This window comes from Lissotriton vulgaris, chromosome 1_1 (assembly GCF_964263255.1).
Source record: "Lissotriton vulgaris chromosome 1_1, aLisVul1.2, whole genome shotgun sequence".
Classification (NCBI taxonomy): domain Eukaryota; kingdom Metazoa; phylum Chordata; class Amphibia; order Caudata; family Salamandridae; genus Lissotriton; species Lissotriton vulgaris.
In genome coordinates this window covers 159,506,709-159,526,169 of record NC_141685.1, presented here as the reverse complement: position 1 = coordinate 159,526,169, position 19,461 = coordinate 159,506,709, and the positions used below count along the sequence as shown (strand labels likewise).

General features: G+C 44.0%; 1 pseudogene; it reads left to right on the top strand.

Annotated features, from left to right (window-relative positions):
- The first annotated feature begins 1,383 nt into the window (after positions 1-1,383).
- Positions 1,384-19,461, top strand: part of LOC147737953 (uncharacterized) — a 39,890-nt pseudogene continuing 21,812 nt past the window's right edge.

Below are 19,461 nucleotides of genomic sequence, written 5' to 3'. Positions count from 1 at the left end.
GGCCACCAGTCGTCTGACCAGATGTCCGGAGCTTTTCCCATTAACATGATCTCCGTCTTCCCTGGATTCAATTGAAGGTAATTCCCAGTCATCCAGTCTGAGATCAGCTTCATGCCATTGGCGAAGCGTGTTTTTTTTAACTCTGGACATTTCCCGATAGTGAACATAAGCTGAGTATCATACGCATATGAGATGATTTCAAAGCCCAGCTGTTCCACAATCTGAGCCGGAGGGGCCATGTATATATTAATGAGGGTAGGACTCCGACAGGAACCTGTGGTACCCCCTTCTCTAAGGGCATTTTGGCCGAGGAATAGGGACCTAAGGTAACCATTTGTGTTCTCTCCGACAAAAAGTGTTGTAGCCATTTTAAGGCTGTTCTTTTGATACCGCAATCAGATAGTCTCTCCGCTAGCTTAGTATGAGAGATAGTGTCAAAAGCTGGGGAGAGATCTAAAAGCATCAGTATCGCGGAACCGCCTGAGTCTATAGTCTGTCTTAATGAGTCGGTAACCTCCAGAACGCCAGTTTCTGTACTAAAGCCTGAGCGAAAACCGGACTGTGAATGATCCAGGATTTCATTCTGTTCCAAATAGGAACTAAGTTGATGATTTATGATATTTTCCAGGAGTTTCCCCAAGAGAAGTAAAAGGGAAATAGGCAGATAATTGCTAAGGGTTGCGGGGTTTGCTGTAGGTTTTCTAAGAATAGGGCGGACCACTGCTTCTTTCCAGGGGGATGGAATTATACCTGTAGATATAGAGCAATTGAAGATGTTACAAATTGCTGGGGCACTTCTCTTGGCTAGGAGAGCCATGATTTTTGGGGGGCATGAATCATTGGGAGACCCTGATTTTCCCAAGGCTAAGCCTTTTAGGACCTCCTCAATGGTGACCAACTTAAAGCTCTCCGGAGAGCAATTTGGTGTCTTCTGCTTCTCCTCCAGTTCGGCCAGAGTTCTGAATAAAAGAAGTGCCGGTGTCTCCCTTGTGAATGAAAGAACTGCCGGTTTCTCCCCTGTGAATGAAAGAAGTGCAGGTGCTGTTCCCTGTGAATGAAAGAAGTGCAGGTGCTGTCCATTGTGAATACTTCTTCATTGTAAATCCAGTTTAAAGGACACCCCCAAACCTTTGGACTGATGCTGCTGGTTTTCTTACTCTGAAGGTGTGTATGTCTAGCAGGTTTACCCACAATTGGCATAAGTTAACCTACTCATATGCCCCTAGTATGTGGTACCAAGGGTATTTAGTCTCTGTAACTTACCTGCTCCCGTGGACTGCAGAGGTTATTGTGCCACCACCAAGTAAAGCATGATTCCCAGTCCACCACTGCTGGCTGGCAGAGCATTTTTAACTTGCTAACCCGAGTTTGCCATTCAATGCAATGGCAAAGCCTAAAACCTTCCTTTTTCTGAAGGTAGGATATATTATACTAAAAAGAATGGCTTCTGTTTTATTGACTTCAAATGTCCTGACAGTAAAGCTCCACATTCTTGTTTTTGCTGTGGAAAGGTTAGTAGATCGATTGGGCTACTAGCTCTAACTCTAGCAACCCAGCAGGGCTACCTTCCGGATGGGACTACTAAATACGTTACTTCAAGTTATCAAACAAATTATTGCATTATACGGACTTGTTCTTCAAGCAGAATTTAATGTAATTGTTGCCAAAGGTTTTCAAGTAGCCGTTCACGTTGCACAAAAGCTGCCATCCTCTAGGTAGCCTTCTGCCCTCCTGGGGATATGTGAGAACCACTCAACAAACAAAGGACCTGTAGAGGGAAGAGAGGTGGCTTCTTCCTGAAAGGATGGCCAGAGTAGTTGTGCACCCAAAAAGCGAGCTTCAAAGGTGAAGCTGCCTTTGAAGAGCAAATGGTAATCACACATGGACGGGGCTGCTCTTTCGTACTGTCATATAGATATGCTTTGCCTACACACTGTGCTAAGTTAGCATGAGCTTATTAGGAGTTTAAACGCCATTTTACCTTTCTGCTGCTTCTGCACATGGCACATAATTGTTACTTTAGCTTTGAGCCTAGTAGAATGTTTTGCTTCACACGAGAATAATATGTTGTTGCTCTGATATCAGCTTTGCTTGGTGAGCTGTGTCTGTACAGTGAGTGCCGAGGCCTTCAAGGATATCTCAACACAGTGGTTGTTGTAAAGTCTGATCTTCGCACGTTCGAGACATAACATACATGCAGCTGTGGCCAAATTCTGGCTTTAGGCGCATTTAATATTGCAACACACAGAGAATGCACACACTTGATGGTGCTTTGTATGCAGAGAGCTGGTGGAAGATGATGTGCTCCCTTACCACTAGGATCTGGGGTATGGGGCCACCCTGCTAAAACCCAAAGAGACCTTCTTAGATATAACATAATATACTAGCGAGGGAGGGTGAGAATTAGTTGTTATTTAGCCTTCTTCGCTTTAGCTTTCACCCTTTGTATTCTACGGACTAGTAACTATGCTGATTACTTTGTTTCTTATAAGCCATTCAAGTGCAGTTAGTGTGAGAAGAGATTTAGGCAGTTATCAAACCTACAAAGCCATCAGCGAACACACACAGGTGAAAAGCCGTACCATTGCAATGAATGTGACAGGGCATTTATTGACTCTTCATCATTAAGGATTCATCAGTGAACACACAGAGGGGAAAAACCATTCAAGTGCAGTGAATGTGCAAAGTGCTTTAGTCAGTCAGCACACCTAAAAGAGCATCAGCGAACACACACGGGAAAAACCATTCAAGTGCAGTGAATGTGCAAAGTGCTTTAGTCATTTACCAGACCTACAAATACATCAGCGTACACACATAGGGGAAAAACCATATGTTTGCAATGAATGTGGAAGTTGTTTTAGATGTTGCTCAGCGTTAAGGATTCATCAGCGAACACACACAGGTGAAAAACCATACCATTGCAATGAATGTGGAAGAAGCTCTAGTCATTGCCCTGCATTAAGGACTCATGAACGAACGCACACAGGGAAAAAACCCTTCAAGTGCAATGAATGTGTGAAGAGCTTCAGTCAGTTATCGAACTTACAAACACATCAGCGAAGACACACTGGGGAGAAAGCATTCAAGTGCAGTGAATGTGCAAAGTGCTTTAGTCACTTATCAAGCCTCCAAACACACCTGCGAAGGCACACAGGAGAACAACCATATCATTGCAGTGAATGTGGCAGTGCTTTTATAGTCTCTTTAAAATTAAGGATTCATCAGCGAACTCACTCAGGGGAAAAGCCATTCAAGTGCAGTGAATGTGTGAAGAGCTTTAGTCGATTATCAATTCTACGAAGTCATCAATGAACACACACTGGCGAAAAACTCTATGATTGCAGTGAATGTGGAAGTAGTTTCAGTGATTCCTCAAATCTCAGGATTCATCAGCAAACACACGCAGGCGTCAAGCCATTCAAGTGCAGTGAATGCATGAAGAGCTTTAGTTGGTTTTCACAGCTACAAGTACATCAGCGAACACACACAGGGGAAAAGCCATTTAAGTGCAGTGATTGTGTGAAGAGCTTTAGCCACTCATCATCTTTCATAAGACATCAGCGAACACACACAGGGGAAAAACCATACCCTTGCAGTGAATATGCTAAGTGCTTTAGTAGGTTATCACATCTACAAAGACATCTGCAAACACATAATGTGGAAAAAAACATGCTATTGCAGTGTATGTGGCAGTAGTTTTAGTGACTCTTTAGTAGTAAGGATTCATCAGTAAACACACACAGGGCAAATCCATTCAGTTGCTGTGAATAGCTTTATTAAATCAGCACACGTAAATGAGAATCAGTGAACACATACAGGGGAATAGCCAATCAGTTGCAATGAATGTGTGAAGAGCTTTAGTCGATTACCAGACCTTCAGAGTCTTCAGCGAACACACACAGTAAATGACTACATAATCGCATGAATGTGGAAGGAGTTGCAGTTACTCTTCAGCATTTACGCATCATCAGCGAACACCCACTAGGGAAACACCATTCAAGTGCAGTGAATGTGTGAAGAGCTTTAGTCAATTATCAACCCTCCAAACCTCCAAACACATCTGTGAACACAGGCTGGGGAAAAACAATACAATTTCTAAGAATGTTGAAGTAGCTTTAGTGATTCCTCAAATCTCAGGATTCCTCCAAGAACACACACAGGCAAAGCCATTCAATCGCACTGAATTTGTGAAGAACTTGAGTCACTTATAAGGCCTACAAAGACATCAATAAACATAGACCGGGGGAAACATTCAGTTCAGTGAATGTGTGAAGAGCTTTAGTCAAATATCAGACCTACAAAGACAAACAAATACACACTGGGGCAAAACCATACCATTGCAATGAATGTGGAAGTAGTTTAGTGAATTTTCAGAAGCTATAATAGAAAACCTCCCGGGGGTTAGGGTCCCGCAGAGGTAAGAGCCCCTTCCCTAAATAAATGAGTACAGCCCTGGGGGTGGGGTCCCCGGGGCCAATAAAGGCTCGGGAGTGGAGCTGCACAGAACACCATAAATAAAAATAATTTAAAAAAGAACAAATGAGAGGCATAAGCCACACATTTATCATTTATTGCTCCTTGAAAGAGTTCCCTATAATGCCCTGCAGGTGTTTTTGAATATATGTTTGCAGCTTGGGTGCTCCAAGAAGGCAGAGGGGGACGACAAAGCATGTTAGTAACGTTTTGGGGGGCTGCATTGAGTGCAGCAGCTTTCCCGCAACATTTCTAAAAAAACATGAAGTCTCCTAGGTCTTTGTATCCATGACCCCCGGGGAACTTACCATATTTTTTTTAAAACACTCCTACCTGGAGCTCTATGGTCTTCAGCTGGAGTGCAAGGCCCTCTTGTGTTTTTCTGATTCCATTTTGTGAGCTGAAACAATATTAAAAGAAAGATTCAGAGATATGTTGGTTTTATTTAAAAAAAAAATCTCTGGTTCTTTCTTTTAATATTTTGCAGACCACAAACTGCTTTGTTAATAAACACTATGACTCACAGACATGATTTTTTTTAATTAAAACCTTATTAAACATTTTTTTAATTAGCACTATTATTAAACATTGCAGTGTGTGAATTTCTGAAATATAGATTTGAATAAACACATTAATGATTTTTGGAGAAGGATGATTTGTATATCTATTATGCTATATATGCATTATGTAGATTTATATGCTCACCCCTTGATGAAGCCAATAGGTCCACATATTTCGATTGTGTGACTCTTTAACAAAATCGTTAGTCTACCTGAGTGCACCCAGGACATTGAGACAAACCGCTCCCTGCGTGTGCCAGAAGGTCGGTTATGGGGCGGGGTTAGCTGCTTGCATGGGGTTGGGTGCAGGGCCTGGTCACATGCCACCCTTCAGCCAATCTTATGACGTGTATGGCAAAAGGTCATGTGTGGGGTGGGGCTACTTGTATGAGAGGGGTTGGATGCAGGGCCTGTCTGCCAAACCTCTAACATAATGACCGTGTGCATGGGGGTTGGCTGCCCTCTGGGAGTTTAAGGCAGGGCCTGGCATCAGAAAAGGCCCTGTGACTGACCCCACGACACGCACAAGCAAAGGCTGTGTGCGGCACGTGCAGGCTTTATGTATCGTATTAAAAGATAATCCTTTATGTTAAAAAAAACCTAGAAATTCTCTGAAAAAAAACAAAGGGTAAAGTGACGTTACAGTTATGAGTTGTAATAGTATCTTTCTTTACATAAAAAAGGTAGGTGAGAATTTCAGTGACAGTGTTGCATTTCAAACTGAAAAAACACTAAAATTCACCAGTTATAATTATCCTTGGTAACTATAACTCGTGCCCTAAAGTAACTATAAGTCATACCCTCCCCATGCACAGCTAATTACCCCACATATTACATCACTCGTGACCTGTTCTGTAACATCATTAATATCATCGCATCAGTATTTCAAATGAAATCATTGATAACTGAACTGTGCATGGTGGCCGTGGGTCACTCATAAATTATTAAAGCATCATAGAGTAACATACGTCATTTACAGGCAACACATTTTCTGACCACTAGATTTGCAGACAGCTTTACTGATAAAGGTGTCTGGCACACAAATTATGATGTATGGAAGTCGGGTTTCAGTGAATATCCTTTGTGCATCACCCAGTAAAACTGTCTTGATTTGTTTTGATCCTTTTAAAATCTTTGTTCCAATCACGCTTCAGAATTGCAAAATAATGGATTTCATTTTGCTTTCCAAACTACTGATATATTCTGAAATAAATCAGCAGTTAAGAAAGGTAAGATGTTGTGTGTTAGAAAAAATGACACCCTACAGCCTTTCCTTTCACACTCTATTCACACCAGCGAGCTTTAAACAAAGTTCACTTTAAAAACACCAATCGCTTTGGAATCAGAGTAAGAAAAGTAAACACCAATCCCCATGTTAACAGCGTAAGCAGGAATTTGTCAGAAGACATAGCCGTAATTTTAACCTATGCCTTTAAAGCACAGTAGATGTGATGAGATAAATACAAAATGTAAAGGCACCGTCATTTGTTACTCTTTCACGACACCCCAAAAATTAACTGGCGGCCCACAGTTAGGGGAACGCTGTTCTATGATATTGATTGATCGACTTATTGGAATATACATGAATTCTAAAATAAATGTTAATCGATTAATTTACTCAAATTCTGTCAACTCTTCTGTGATTTTCTTGTTTTTGGACAGAGAGTGCTTGAAATATATGTCTACGTGCCTCCTCATCAGGAACGTGTGAGGGACCCGATGTACCACTGTTGGTCCGTCAAAGCTTAAAGTGGTGGGCACAGAGACTCAGCTGGAGGGTTTCAGTATCATACCTGCTTATCAATACTACTCATCCTCACTGACTGAAATAAGTGACTGGATCTGGTCCCCTCCTCCCTGGTCCACTAGCGGGGGGGGGGGTTCAGTATCATACCTGTTTATCAATACTACTCATCCTCACTGATTGAAATAAGTGACTGGATCTGGTTCCCTCCTCCCTTGTCCACTAGCTGGGGGTGGGGGGGTCAGTATCATACCTGTTTATCAATACTACTCATCCTCACTGATTATAATAAGTGACTGGATCTGGTTCCCTCCTCCCTGGTCCACTAGCTGGCTGGGTTCAGTATCATACCTGTTTATCAATACTACTCATCCTCACTGACTGAAATTGTCAGGTACGCTCCACAGGATCCGGATGAAGATCATACAGCCCACCTCCAAACGTCACAAACCCTCTGAGTATATGTTAACAGAGGATTTGAGCCATTAGGCGAGGGGTAAATGCAAAATAATAAACAGGGAAGGTAAGGGAGGGGTCTGCAGGGGAAGGGAATATCTGAAATGACAAAAGGCACAAATATAAGAATACTGTTCCTTTCTATGACCTGACTACTCATATATTAAACATATGTAAACCATATACCTGTGGAGATAAAACAGGAGTTCTGGAAAGTATTTCTGTTATCCCTCTTTGGGTACTCTCGTCCTATATAATATATAAATACAGTGAGACCAGGAATCACAGACGCAACCAGAACAAATGCACCTAGTATGCTACAGCTCTCATACCTTCTACAAGAAGCAACAAGCTCTAAACAAGGGGTTCCTGGGATAGCATCCCACCATCTCATTCAACAAGGAGGACTGATGAGGACCAAAGAGGTGGCAGCACAGACAAGAGAAACGCAGAACACGGCAATGCGTGGGAAGCAAGAACCACAGCATTCCGCTCTGCCAGTTCCTGTAGAATACCACACAGGCAGTTATCCACAGATATGAAATAAAGGAATCCAAAAGAAATAACAGCAGTTGTTGATAGCACTATCACGGATAAATACTATCGGAACACAACCTTCAAATGGAAGTAAATGTTGTCCTCACGGAAACACCCAGCAGAGAGTGTCACAATGCTTCATAGCAATTGGAATCCAGCAAGGGTTCAAAGACAAAAAATAATCACAAGCAGCTTGTACTGGTGACACGCAGCGAGAAACACCACCGTGCACCCCTTAAAGCCTCAGTGGCCTAGACTTGCCAATAGCGACTAGTAAAGTACACCCAGTCCAGATCAACACGGTAACGTGTGGCTGGGAACCACTACGCTCCGCACCAATGGCGATCACAAAACAAAACAAGAACGCGCGCAGTTCCTTCACTGCACGCGACGAGACGGCAACGCGTAGCAGCCGCCACCGCGCTCCGCTCAATGACGGAGAAGAAACAGAATAGGGATCCTCTCCTACCTGCACGAGAACCTTCACGCAGGGGAATCCTCGAAGACCAAACGGAAACCGCGAGAGAAGGCTTCCCTCTCGCGTAGCACCAACGCTGGAATAACACGCAACAGGAAGCGTGTCTTACTTCCTGATAAAGCCTCAGCCGAGGCTTCTGGGAAACGTAGTATTTTAAGGCGATGTACCGGGTTTTGTCATGCAGGCGCCAATGTAGACCCTGACAGAAATACGTGACTGGAGCTGGTCACCTCATCCTTGGTCCACTAGCTGGGGGGGGGGTTGAGTATCATACCTGTTTATCAATACTACTCATCCTCACTGGTTGAAATAAGTGACTGGATCTGGTTCCCTCCTCCCTGGTCCACTAGCTGTGGGGGGTTCAGTCTCATACCTGTTTATCAATACTACTCATCCGCACTGATTGAAATACGTGACTGGAGCTGGTCACCTCCTCCTTGGTCCACTAGCTGGGTGGGGGGGGGGGGGGTTCACTATCATACCCGTTTATCAATACTACTCATCCTCACTGATTGAAATAAGTGACTGGATCTGGTTCCCTCCTCCCTGGTCCACTAGCTGGCTGGGTTCAGTATCATACCTGTTTATCAATACTACTCATCCTCACTGATTATAATAAGTGACTGGATCTGGTTCCCTCCTCCCTGGTCCACTAGCTGGGTGGGTTCACTATCATACCTGCTTATCAATACTACTCATCCTCACTGACTGAAATAAGTGACTGGATCTGGTTCCCTCCTTCCTGGTCCACTAGCTGTGCGGGGTTCAGTCTCATACCTGTTTATCAATACTACTCATCCGCACTGATTGAAATACGTGACTGGAGCTGGTTCCCTCCTTCCTGGTCCACTAGCTGTGGGGGGTTCAGTCTCATACCTGTTTATCAATACTACTCATCCTCACTGATTGAAATAAGGGACTGGAGCTGGTCACCTCCTCCTTGGTCCACTAGCTGGGTGGGGGGGGGGGGGGTTCACTATCATACCCGTTTATCAATACTACTCATCCTCACTGGTTGAAATAAGTGACTGGATCTGGTCACCTCCTCCCTGGTCCACCAGCTGGGGGGGTTCACTATCATACCTGTTTATCAATACTACTCATCCTCACTGGTTGAAATAAGTGACTGGATCTGGTTCCCTCCTCCCTTGTCCACTAGCTGGCTGGGTTCAGCATTCATTGTAAAATCCAGTTTTCATGATGTAAACAATAAAGGCAAGGGAATTACCTAGGTTTTATGATCAAAGGAGAGAGAGAGGAACGAGAGACGCTAGTTCTTTTCCCCTAGGGTATTGTAGTTAAAAAACAAGAACTAGCTCTGTCACTGTGCCATGTGTCTGTGTGGGAAACCATTTGTTTTTTATGAAGGTCCTCACCCACCAACCTAGTTGGTGGCATGCTTCATCATCGGGCTGCACTCGTGGCATTGAGTGTGCCTCAGGTGTGCTGTGACGCCAGATTACTCCGGAGCGGGTTTTATTGAGTCGTGAGTGTGCTATGCGTGTGTGTTGCATGAGATTTTAAAATACTGTCCTTGGGGTCCCAAAGATTGCTTTATTGGTGGGCCCCAGGCAGTAATTAAAAACAAAGGGTTTGGACATGCATGGTAGACTTATGGTCTCCAATGTCCAGTGCGGTTGACTAGTTTCAGCCAGGCCTTTTCTTCTACTGGCTTTCTTCAGGACCTATTATGCGTAACGGTGTTACAGGGATCTTTATGTTTGTCAGTGCCCTGTGTGTAAAGCACGCGATAAGGTGCTTGTATATGCAAGAGGTATTTCCTCTCAGTTTGTACCTGTTAGGGATTTAAAAGAAAGACAGACAAAAAAACACATAATGTGAAGGCACATAGTATTCGGCCATATACACGAAGTAAGTCAGCGCCAGGTGCCTAAACGTGTCAGCGAATAAGGCGGTAGTGTTGGCACTGGTGGCGGAACGTGGCATGTAGCCGATCTCATTATATATGCAATATGGGGGCTAGTGTCTAAATGCGGTCAAACATTGCTGTGAAGCACTGCTTGTACATATACTCAGGGGACAAAGCTCCATGGACCTCTGCTGGGGCCAGGACCTTTTTGCACTCTGGAATCAGTGGAGAGAAAACAAAATGTCATTGTGTGGGGGAGGCTTCGGCCATGTGCTACAGGCGGTAAAGGTAGCATGACTGGCAGCTGTACCTCGAGCGGGGCCGGCCTCTATTACTTACTGTGCATGGTCTCCAGACCAGAAAGGAACCTGTTGTCTGGTTGTGAGCTCTGATGGAAATGAGCTCCTGGAGTTGCGGCATTTAAATACCTTAGCGGTATCACAGGAGTAGCTCATTGCTAGCAAGAGTGTGTAGTGTTCTCCCCGATCTCGCGCTGCTCACAGGAGGTGTGTCAGGTGGGGTCTGTATTATTTTGGAGCTCATAGTAGTAGAATGAGGTTTAGGATGAGTCAGAGAGTGGAGGCAGACAATATATATTGAGAGAGGTATAGGGTGAAATATAGGGTAGTGCATTGGATACACCATGGCTAAAACACTTCCGCAAAGGCAATATCTCTTTGATTGGTCAGACCTATTGGCTTTGCCAAAGCTTGTTTTAATTTAACTTTATGATCCACTTGTATTCCAGCAAGAGCAACGGCCATTATCACTTCACTCCTGATTGTGCCATTTTAGAGGTGCCGTATTGGAAGCGTGCTCTCTAGTCTTTGCTAGTTTGGATATGCCATCCATCCACGCCCTATTTTAGACTGGCAGCAGCGAGAAGCACGCTAAAGGTAAGCCTTTCTCCGTCCCTCTATGCCCAGACCATGGCAGGGCCCAGGGACACTGCCCAGTCTTCTTTCCGTGGGTCGATAAGCAAAGACTCAATACTACTGTTAAATTATTTGCATCTATGCAGCATTGAACCTATTAATTTGAAGTTCCTCACTGGTGCAACCGAGTAGCTAAGGCGCAGCACACACATTTCATCTTTACCCTCTCTCCCCGTATCTTTAGAATTTCTAATCGAACTGTAAATCATACTTGTCAGAATCTCAATATAACATGAATTCTAATCGATGTCTGATGGTTAAACCTGTGCCTGAGGGGAGGAGCCTGGACGACGCATTTTGATTCTGCATGAATAGCAGAAACCGGCTTAAAGCGGGCTCGGACCCTGATCTTACATTCTTCCTGGTTATTGTTTCAAATTAGCCAAAGGACCCATATGATCATTTACAAAAATAAATGTTTAGTCTCCTCATTCACTTTTGAGGCATTTTTATTTACAGAATATATTCTCAATATTTTTCATTCAAAATGTCATTTAATATAAATGAATCCAATAAAATGGTACATGCTCTCTGGCCCTGTGAAGAACGTTATTACTTCAAACCAGGATTTGAAACTACTGTTAATGGAGCTACTAGAATTCAGTTTACTCCACAGCTATTTTTCATGGAAAGACGAATGGTTTCAACAATTGACTGGTACCTCAATGGGCAATTCGGCAGCACCTGCCTATGCAAATATCTTCATGCACAGGTTTGAGCAGGATCATATTCTCAGTAAAACAACGTGGAAACATCATCTGAAAATGTTTGTCAGATTCATTGATGACATTTTTTTAATATGGCAGGGTCCAGAAGACATTTTGCTTAACGAGCTAACCCAACTTAACTCTATTGATCCACGGTTACAATTCACCCATGAAGTTCAATCACACTCCATAACTTATCTGGACGTCAAGATTACCAAGACCATCACAGGATTTGAAACAAGTTTGTTCAGAAAAAAACCCGACAGGAATAACACGGTACACTATTCAAGCTTTCACCCTCTACCACTCAAAAACCATTTACCTTACAGTCAACTCATTCGAGCCAAAAGAATAACTTCCAATCCCAATAAATTCATTGAAGAAGCGAACAACATAACATCATGCTTCAAAACCCGAGGGTACCCGGACCAGATCCTTGAGCAGGCAAAACAACGATGTGCAATCAAATCCAGAGACGATCTTTTGAATTCCATTACAGCACCCAAAACAGAAGTCATAACTATGGTTTCCAAATATTCCACAGCAAGTCGTAAAATCAAACAAATCATCAAAAGACACTGGAATATTTTGAGAATTGAACCCGACTTCAACAAAATTTTTGAAAATGAACCTATTTTTGCTTACTGCAGAGCTAAAAACTTGGGAGAACTCATCAAACATCCTAAAGACACGAACCAAACTTTCAAAGGAACCAATCCATGTTGGAACTGCAGCCACTGTAGCAGTGTCATAAAAGGCACAACAATCAATCATCCCATGAAAGGGCACCAAATCAAAATAAGAGCTACAGCCACTTGTGATACATCCAACGTTATATACGGATTGAAGTGCCCGTGCGGCAAAATGTATGTTGGACAGACCGAGAGAAAGCTTAAAACAAGACTAACTGAGCATAAGTCTAACATAAGAACCAAACAAATTAAATCCACCATAGCGCAACATTTTCTTGAAGCAGGCCATGGCATCAGCCAATTGCGTTTTTGCGCATTGGAAACCATCATCAAAGAACCAGGCAAAAACAATCACAACGAACTCCTGAGACGTGAAAATTATTGGATTTTCACACTGTCCACCATGAAACCACATAGACTTAATGACCGAGTCGAATATACTTTTTACCTATAACCCCATTTTTGGGGTTTCCCTGAGTGCGACCATTGGTTAGCCCTGTATGATACATCTTATTTATGGTTCATTTTTTTCATACACATTGTTTTATATGTTTCACAGGTTTTATCCCCATTTAACCACGTTTATTATCACGTGTATATTTTTTTCCCCACCTTATTATTTTATCAGGTTTACACACAGCCATATATTTCATGTGATTCCAATGATTACTTTTGTGTATTGCCTGGGCATATTTTTGTTATTAGTCCCATTTTCAACGTTCCGGCACTTCTTCCATACTTGTATCACAGCTCGTCGTGATGAGTCCTTTGTTTCTGTTTATGCACCGCACTAACACCAGCGTCTTACGTAACTTAGCAACCAACAGCCTTTATCCGCTTCCGGGAATTAACCACACGCTTAAACCCGGCACCCGAACGTGGAATCTTTCTAACTCTCAACAGCACGTCACGGTAAGCCTTTTGTAAACTTGCACCCGCCGTTTCTACTTTCTGGTATCTAAAACACGCTGACGGTATTTCACCTCACCTTTTGGTGCACATTCATTACGCATGCTGCACACGCGTCTTTACGCGTTCAATTCAACTTTGGGGTCAATATCCTATCACTGCCCTTACACTACGGCATGGATTAAATTTACCAGGTAGTCGGCACACGTTCTTTAGAGTAATTTTTTTCCGCTTTCACTATACCCTTTCCCGAGCACTTATTTTATCAGCCTTGCACTGTGATGATTTTTATATTAAGTTCGTTTCCTTATACATACCTCGTTTTTCTTTATTGACAGACATTTATCCCCTGGAAGAAGGCATTTATACAATGCCGAAATGCATTGGGATTTATTTGAGTGCACTTTGTAAAACTGAGAGATTCTTCTGAAATAAAGAATTCCTTGTGAATACAACAAGATGAAACAGCAACAATAAAAGCACATATGGATAAAATCACTTGAATCTATCGCTTATATTGGTGAAACCTTTATACAAGGACTTTTGAGGAGCCCGGAGGACACTTCTCATTATTATGACCCCACACCTCATTAATGAACAGTGACCCCCCTCCAGCCCCTCTGTGCTCGTCACTATGTCCCCTCCCCCATGTGTCTCTCACCGTGATCCCAAGCCTCCGTGTGCTCATCATTATGTCCCCACTCCTCGCAATGAACAGTGACCCACTCCAGCCCCTCTGTGCCCGTCACTGTGTCCCCTCAGCCTGTGTCTCTCACTGTGATCCCAAGCCCCCGTGTGCTCATCATTATGTCAATAAGGTTTGCACCTACACAGTTTGTGTGAGTGTCTCCTGGGGCACAGAAGTGTGCGATATATCTGCTAATCATATTTCTTCAAAATTAAACGAGTAACGCTGTAGAGTGTATCTTCAGAGTATTTTAATCATACTTCATTTATCAATTTCATATGTTCCTCTTCAATTCCACGAATAAACAAGTATTCTAATGATCAAAAGTAAACTTCGATAATCATCATTCCATGGTTTTCATATTTACATTCCATTCCATTCCAATGCATTTCGGCAATTAGATGCCTTCATCAGGGAAATCTGCAGAAACAAATAAAACTTTCTAATATTCTACCTCTAGAATAAATGATATAGAAATGTACACTATTGATACTATTAAATACTGAATACACCGACTAATATGATTGATAGCCTATTCTATTTGCTTTTTGCTTAATGTTTTCATAACTCATTGTCTTTAAATATGCACATATCATGATGGTATAAACGGATTGAACTGAACCATAACTAAAAGTAATTCCTGTGTTCACCATGTATACAGAGGTGTTCTGTTGAGGATTCTTGTGGAAATAATAATTAAACTTCACATGCTAGCAGGTATACATGTTGTCTATTACCTGGTGGTCTCATAGGTTAATTCAGAGTGTCAAACAGTTTAATCGTTAAAGCATTTGTCGCTACATACATAGCTAATGTGAATAAGTATCGTACCATAATACCTCATAGACTATAACAGTATTCCCTACACTTCGCATAATGCAACAATGTGTATACACACTGTGTCCACTCACCCCGTGTGTCTCTCACTGTGATCGCAAGCCCCCGTATGCTCATCATTGTCCCCACGCCTTGTTAATGAACAGTGACCCCCTCCAGCCCCTCTGTGCCCGTCACTGTGTCCACTCACCCCGTGTGTCTCTCACCGTGATCCCAAGCCCCTGTGTGCTCTTCATTATGCCCCCACACCTCGTTAATGAACAGTGACCCCCTCCAGCCCCTCTGTGCCTGTCACTGTGTCCCCTCCCCCGTGTGTCTCTCACTGTGATCCCAAGTCCCCGTGTGCTCATCATTATGACCCCTCACCTCATTAATGAACAGTGACCCCCTCCAGCTCCTCTGTGCCCATCACTGTGTCCACTCATCCCATGTGTCTCTCATCATGATCCCAAGCCCCCGTGTACTCATCATTATGACCCCACGCCTCGTTAATGAACAGTGACTCCCTCCGGCCCCTCTGTGCCCGTCATTGTGTCCCCTCACCCCGTGTGTCTCTCACCCCGTGTGTCTCTCACCGTGATCCCAAGCCCCTGTGTGCTCATCATTATGACCCATCGCCTCGTTAATGAACAGTGACTCCCTCCGGCCCCTCTGTGCCCGTCATTGTGTCCCCTCACCCCGTGTGTCTCTCACCCCGTGTGTCTCTCACCGTGATCCCAAGCCCCCGTGTACTCATCATTATGACCCCACGCCTCGTTAATGAACAGTGACTCCCTCCGGCCCCTCTGTGCCCGTCATTGTGTCCCCTCACCCCGTGTGTCTCTCACCCCGTGTGTCTCTCACCGTGATCCCAAGCCCCTGTGTGCTCATCATTATGACCCATCGCCTCGTTAATGAACAGTGACTCCCTCCGGCCCCTCTGTGCCCGTCATTGTGTCCCCTCACCCCGTGTGTCTCTCACCCCGTGTGTCTCTCACCCCGTGTGTCTCTCACCGTGATCCCAAGCCCCTGTGTGCTCATCATTATGACCCATCGCCTCGTTAATGAACAGTGACTCCCTCCGGCCCCTCTGTGCCCGTCATTGTGTCCCCTCACCCCGTGTGTCTCTCACCCCGTGTGTCTCTCACCGTGATCCCAAGCCCCTGTGTGCTCATCATTATGACCCGAAGCCTCGTTAATGAACAGTGACTCCCTCCAGCCCCTCTCTGCCCGTCATTGTGTCCCCTCACCCTGTGTGTCTCTCACTGTGATCCCAAGCCCCTGTGTGCTCATCATTATGACCCCACGCCTCGTTAATGGACAGTAACCCCCTCTGCGCCTGTCACTGTGTCCCCTCACCCCGTGTGTCTCTCAGCATGATCCCAAGCCCCCGTGGGCTCATCATTATGGTCTGGTGTGCCTGGTGTGTTCTTGAGGAGCCTCAGATTTAGCCCCTCATGCCAGCTCTGCCCCCCTCCATCCCTCAGTGAAATACCAGCATTTTTTTCATTTTTTAAACTTCTGCAAAAGAACAGACATGACATTCAGTAGTGAATTTAAATGAGGACTTGTATTTCATTCAATGTCTGAAATGTAGACACAGCTTCTGCAATGACTCCGGGCAGCGTCTTCTAATGTTCTAAGCATGGGCGGAGTTTGCGAATTTGCGATACGCGAATTCACGCGAATTCGTAATTGAGATTTCTCAAAAATCCGCCAAATTCTGCAAGCTTGCGAATGGTTTTTTTTGCGAATTTTTTTTTACCAGTTCGGGAACGAGAACTCGCGCATGTGGTCGTAACGGTCGCAAACATGTTGTTTCCACTTCACCAGCCTGCTCGCGATGCCTTTTTCCTGTTTCGGGTTGCAATGACGTGTTCGGGTTCGCAATTTCCTGTTTTGGGTCGCAGTGACGTATTCGCAATCGCGGCTTCGCTTGGCCAGCTACCAAAATCTCGCAGTGCATGCGAACAGGGAGGAAAACGCATCAGCAAACGCAGAATCATGATAAGTCAATGCAGCGCGTGAGAGATTGTATTTTTGAAGCGCGAGCAAGAAAAAAAATCCAAAAACTCGCGAATTGCAGATTTTTGGGCAATTTTGCGCGCTTCGTGGATCACAAAATTGCCAAAAATTCACAAATTCCACGAGCGGAACAAATTTTCCACCCATGCTTATAATATTCCTGTTCCTGTTGGTGATTCTTCATATTTGAGAGTGCTGTGAATCCTCAAACCATAGCTGCCAAGTTTCAGATTGCTGTGTGTGACATTTTCATCTTTTCAGTGAAATTATGAGTGACATTTCAATGACTATGAGTGACACTGTCTTGTGGCAGGCAAAATCAAGTAATGAAGATTAGGGAAACAGATAAATATCAGAAATTGCCCCCATTTGAGCCAACATAAACTCTAACAAGGTCTTCAAACTACAGCAAAGCACCAGAAATGGAAGGAAGGGCCCTAACCGGAGACAGCAGCATGACTGCAGCTCTCAGTGACAGAGACATTTCCCCCTGAAATAAAACCAAACACATAAGTTAACGGAAAAAGCTAAATATCAGAAATTACGCCCTTTAAAACAATAATAAGCTTTGGAAAGAGGTTCTTAAAGGGGATTTTGCATAGCTCCTGAATTGCAAACGTACTAACCTACAGCCCCTTTATAAGATGAATGTTACTGGAAGGGGACCTGCTAGCAAAAGGCATGTGTTTTAAAACTTCTAGGGATATAAATTGCACACAGATGATCAATCATGGTAATTAAGAAATAATTTTTAGAAGCATTAAATGTGAACTGTAACTCGTCCAAGCATGTTTTTTTAAGGGACCACTTCTCCCTTTTCCGTCTTCATACTGCTTTTCAAAAAAGGTTTTTGTTTTGGCGTTTATAAAAACAGAAGAGTTCAGGTCTTACAAGCAATATTCTGCTTAGGCCGCATGTGGAGAGCAGGGCACGTGCACACTCCAGCACGGATGACAGTGCTAGGTCAGGTGTAACATGAAAACGAAGCACAGAACTCCCATGATCGCTTTTAGGTAACCTCGAGACGCCACAATGCACTAAAAAAACATCCCATGGAAAATAAAATGCAATTGTTTAGATAAAAATGCAGTCATTCATTTCATTTCATAAGGCTTTATTCGAAGCAAAAGACAAGTCAATAAAAGCACAGCATAAAAAGACAACAGTATAAAACAACAGTCAAAGCAGGAGATACAGTCATGTAGCTAAGAACCGGAGTATGTGCAAAACAAGAGGGGTTCGGTGTTAAATACACTCGTATCACTGCTAAACAATTCCCAAGCAGGCCTCTGCAACAGGTTATGAAATAATTGCATAACATTATGATGTGAATGCAGAGCCCACACACTGCCCAGATGAACAGAAGGGCCCTGCACACATTTGTTTTCAGAAGTTGCTGTCACGGAGAGCTACTACATAGATACTGAGCACGTGAGCTGCGCTGAATTAAGTTCGCTAGAAGAAAACAAGAGAACCCGTTTACTAACTAGATTCAGTCTAAAAACAAATGTACATTGGCACAACTTAGCTGAATAGCTTAGACAATTGGGACAAATGAGACCTCTGTTTTTACAACAATGGAATAAGACACCTGCAATGTATTCGCATGTCTTATAAAAAAAGAAAAAACTCTAACACACACGCTAGTTACATGAGGATAGAGAGCGCACAGCGGGAACGTTGTACCACACATAAATCAAGGACAATTCGCAATTAAAGAAATGTTTACTTTTTAAGGAACGTTTCAAATTGAAGATATAGTTCCCATTCTTGAGGGGTTCTCCCTGTATTTTTACGTCTGGCTGCGTGTTCTGATCGTGTGCCTGTTCATCTTGCCACTTTGTTTTTAAAACTGTAATTTTTTAACCGTCCTGCATACGTGCACATTAAAAATATTCGAGTCTTTGACTCATTTTGCACACTTCCCTATTGCTGCTGCTCTCGGGGCGAGGGCTTCTATTTACTACCTGCTCGTCTCGTGGTGCCTCCGAGAGACGCCATTTTGTGGTTGTTGGCGTTCCAGCTCTCTGGCGTCCGGGTTCATTTAAATGCGCGCAGAATGGGTGCGCAGCGGGCGCGCCCAAGGCAAGCCCGTCTGCGCCCGTCAGCGTCCCGGATGCGGCCAGGGCCAGCCATGCTGCCCGAAAGTCCCCAGGTAATGAGTCAAGGAGAAGCTATTGTGGAACGTCTCTTAGAGCACTGGATTGCTTGGCTCGCTGCCACTCACAGACCTGGGATGTGGCGATGTTTCCATTTGCCCCGTATTCAGATTGCGGCTTCCATTTTGAAGGGCGAGCCTGCCCCTCCCTCCCCTCGGCTACCAAGGGCCGTCCTTCGGCTCAGCGGGCAAAGGATGTTCACATTAGGGCAGCTATGGTCAACCCGGTCCCTTAGGAAACAGATGTTCATGATCTTTTGGAGGATAATTCTTTAGACATGCTGTTCGTTACAGAGACATGGCTTGATTCTTCCTCCGACCCTATTGTTTCCTTTGCCATTCCATCAGGCTATAAGATTCTTAGAGCCGACCGCCAGGGGGTAGAGGTGGCGGTGTGGCCATCGTTTATAAAG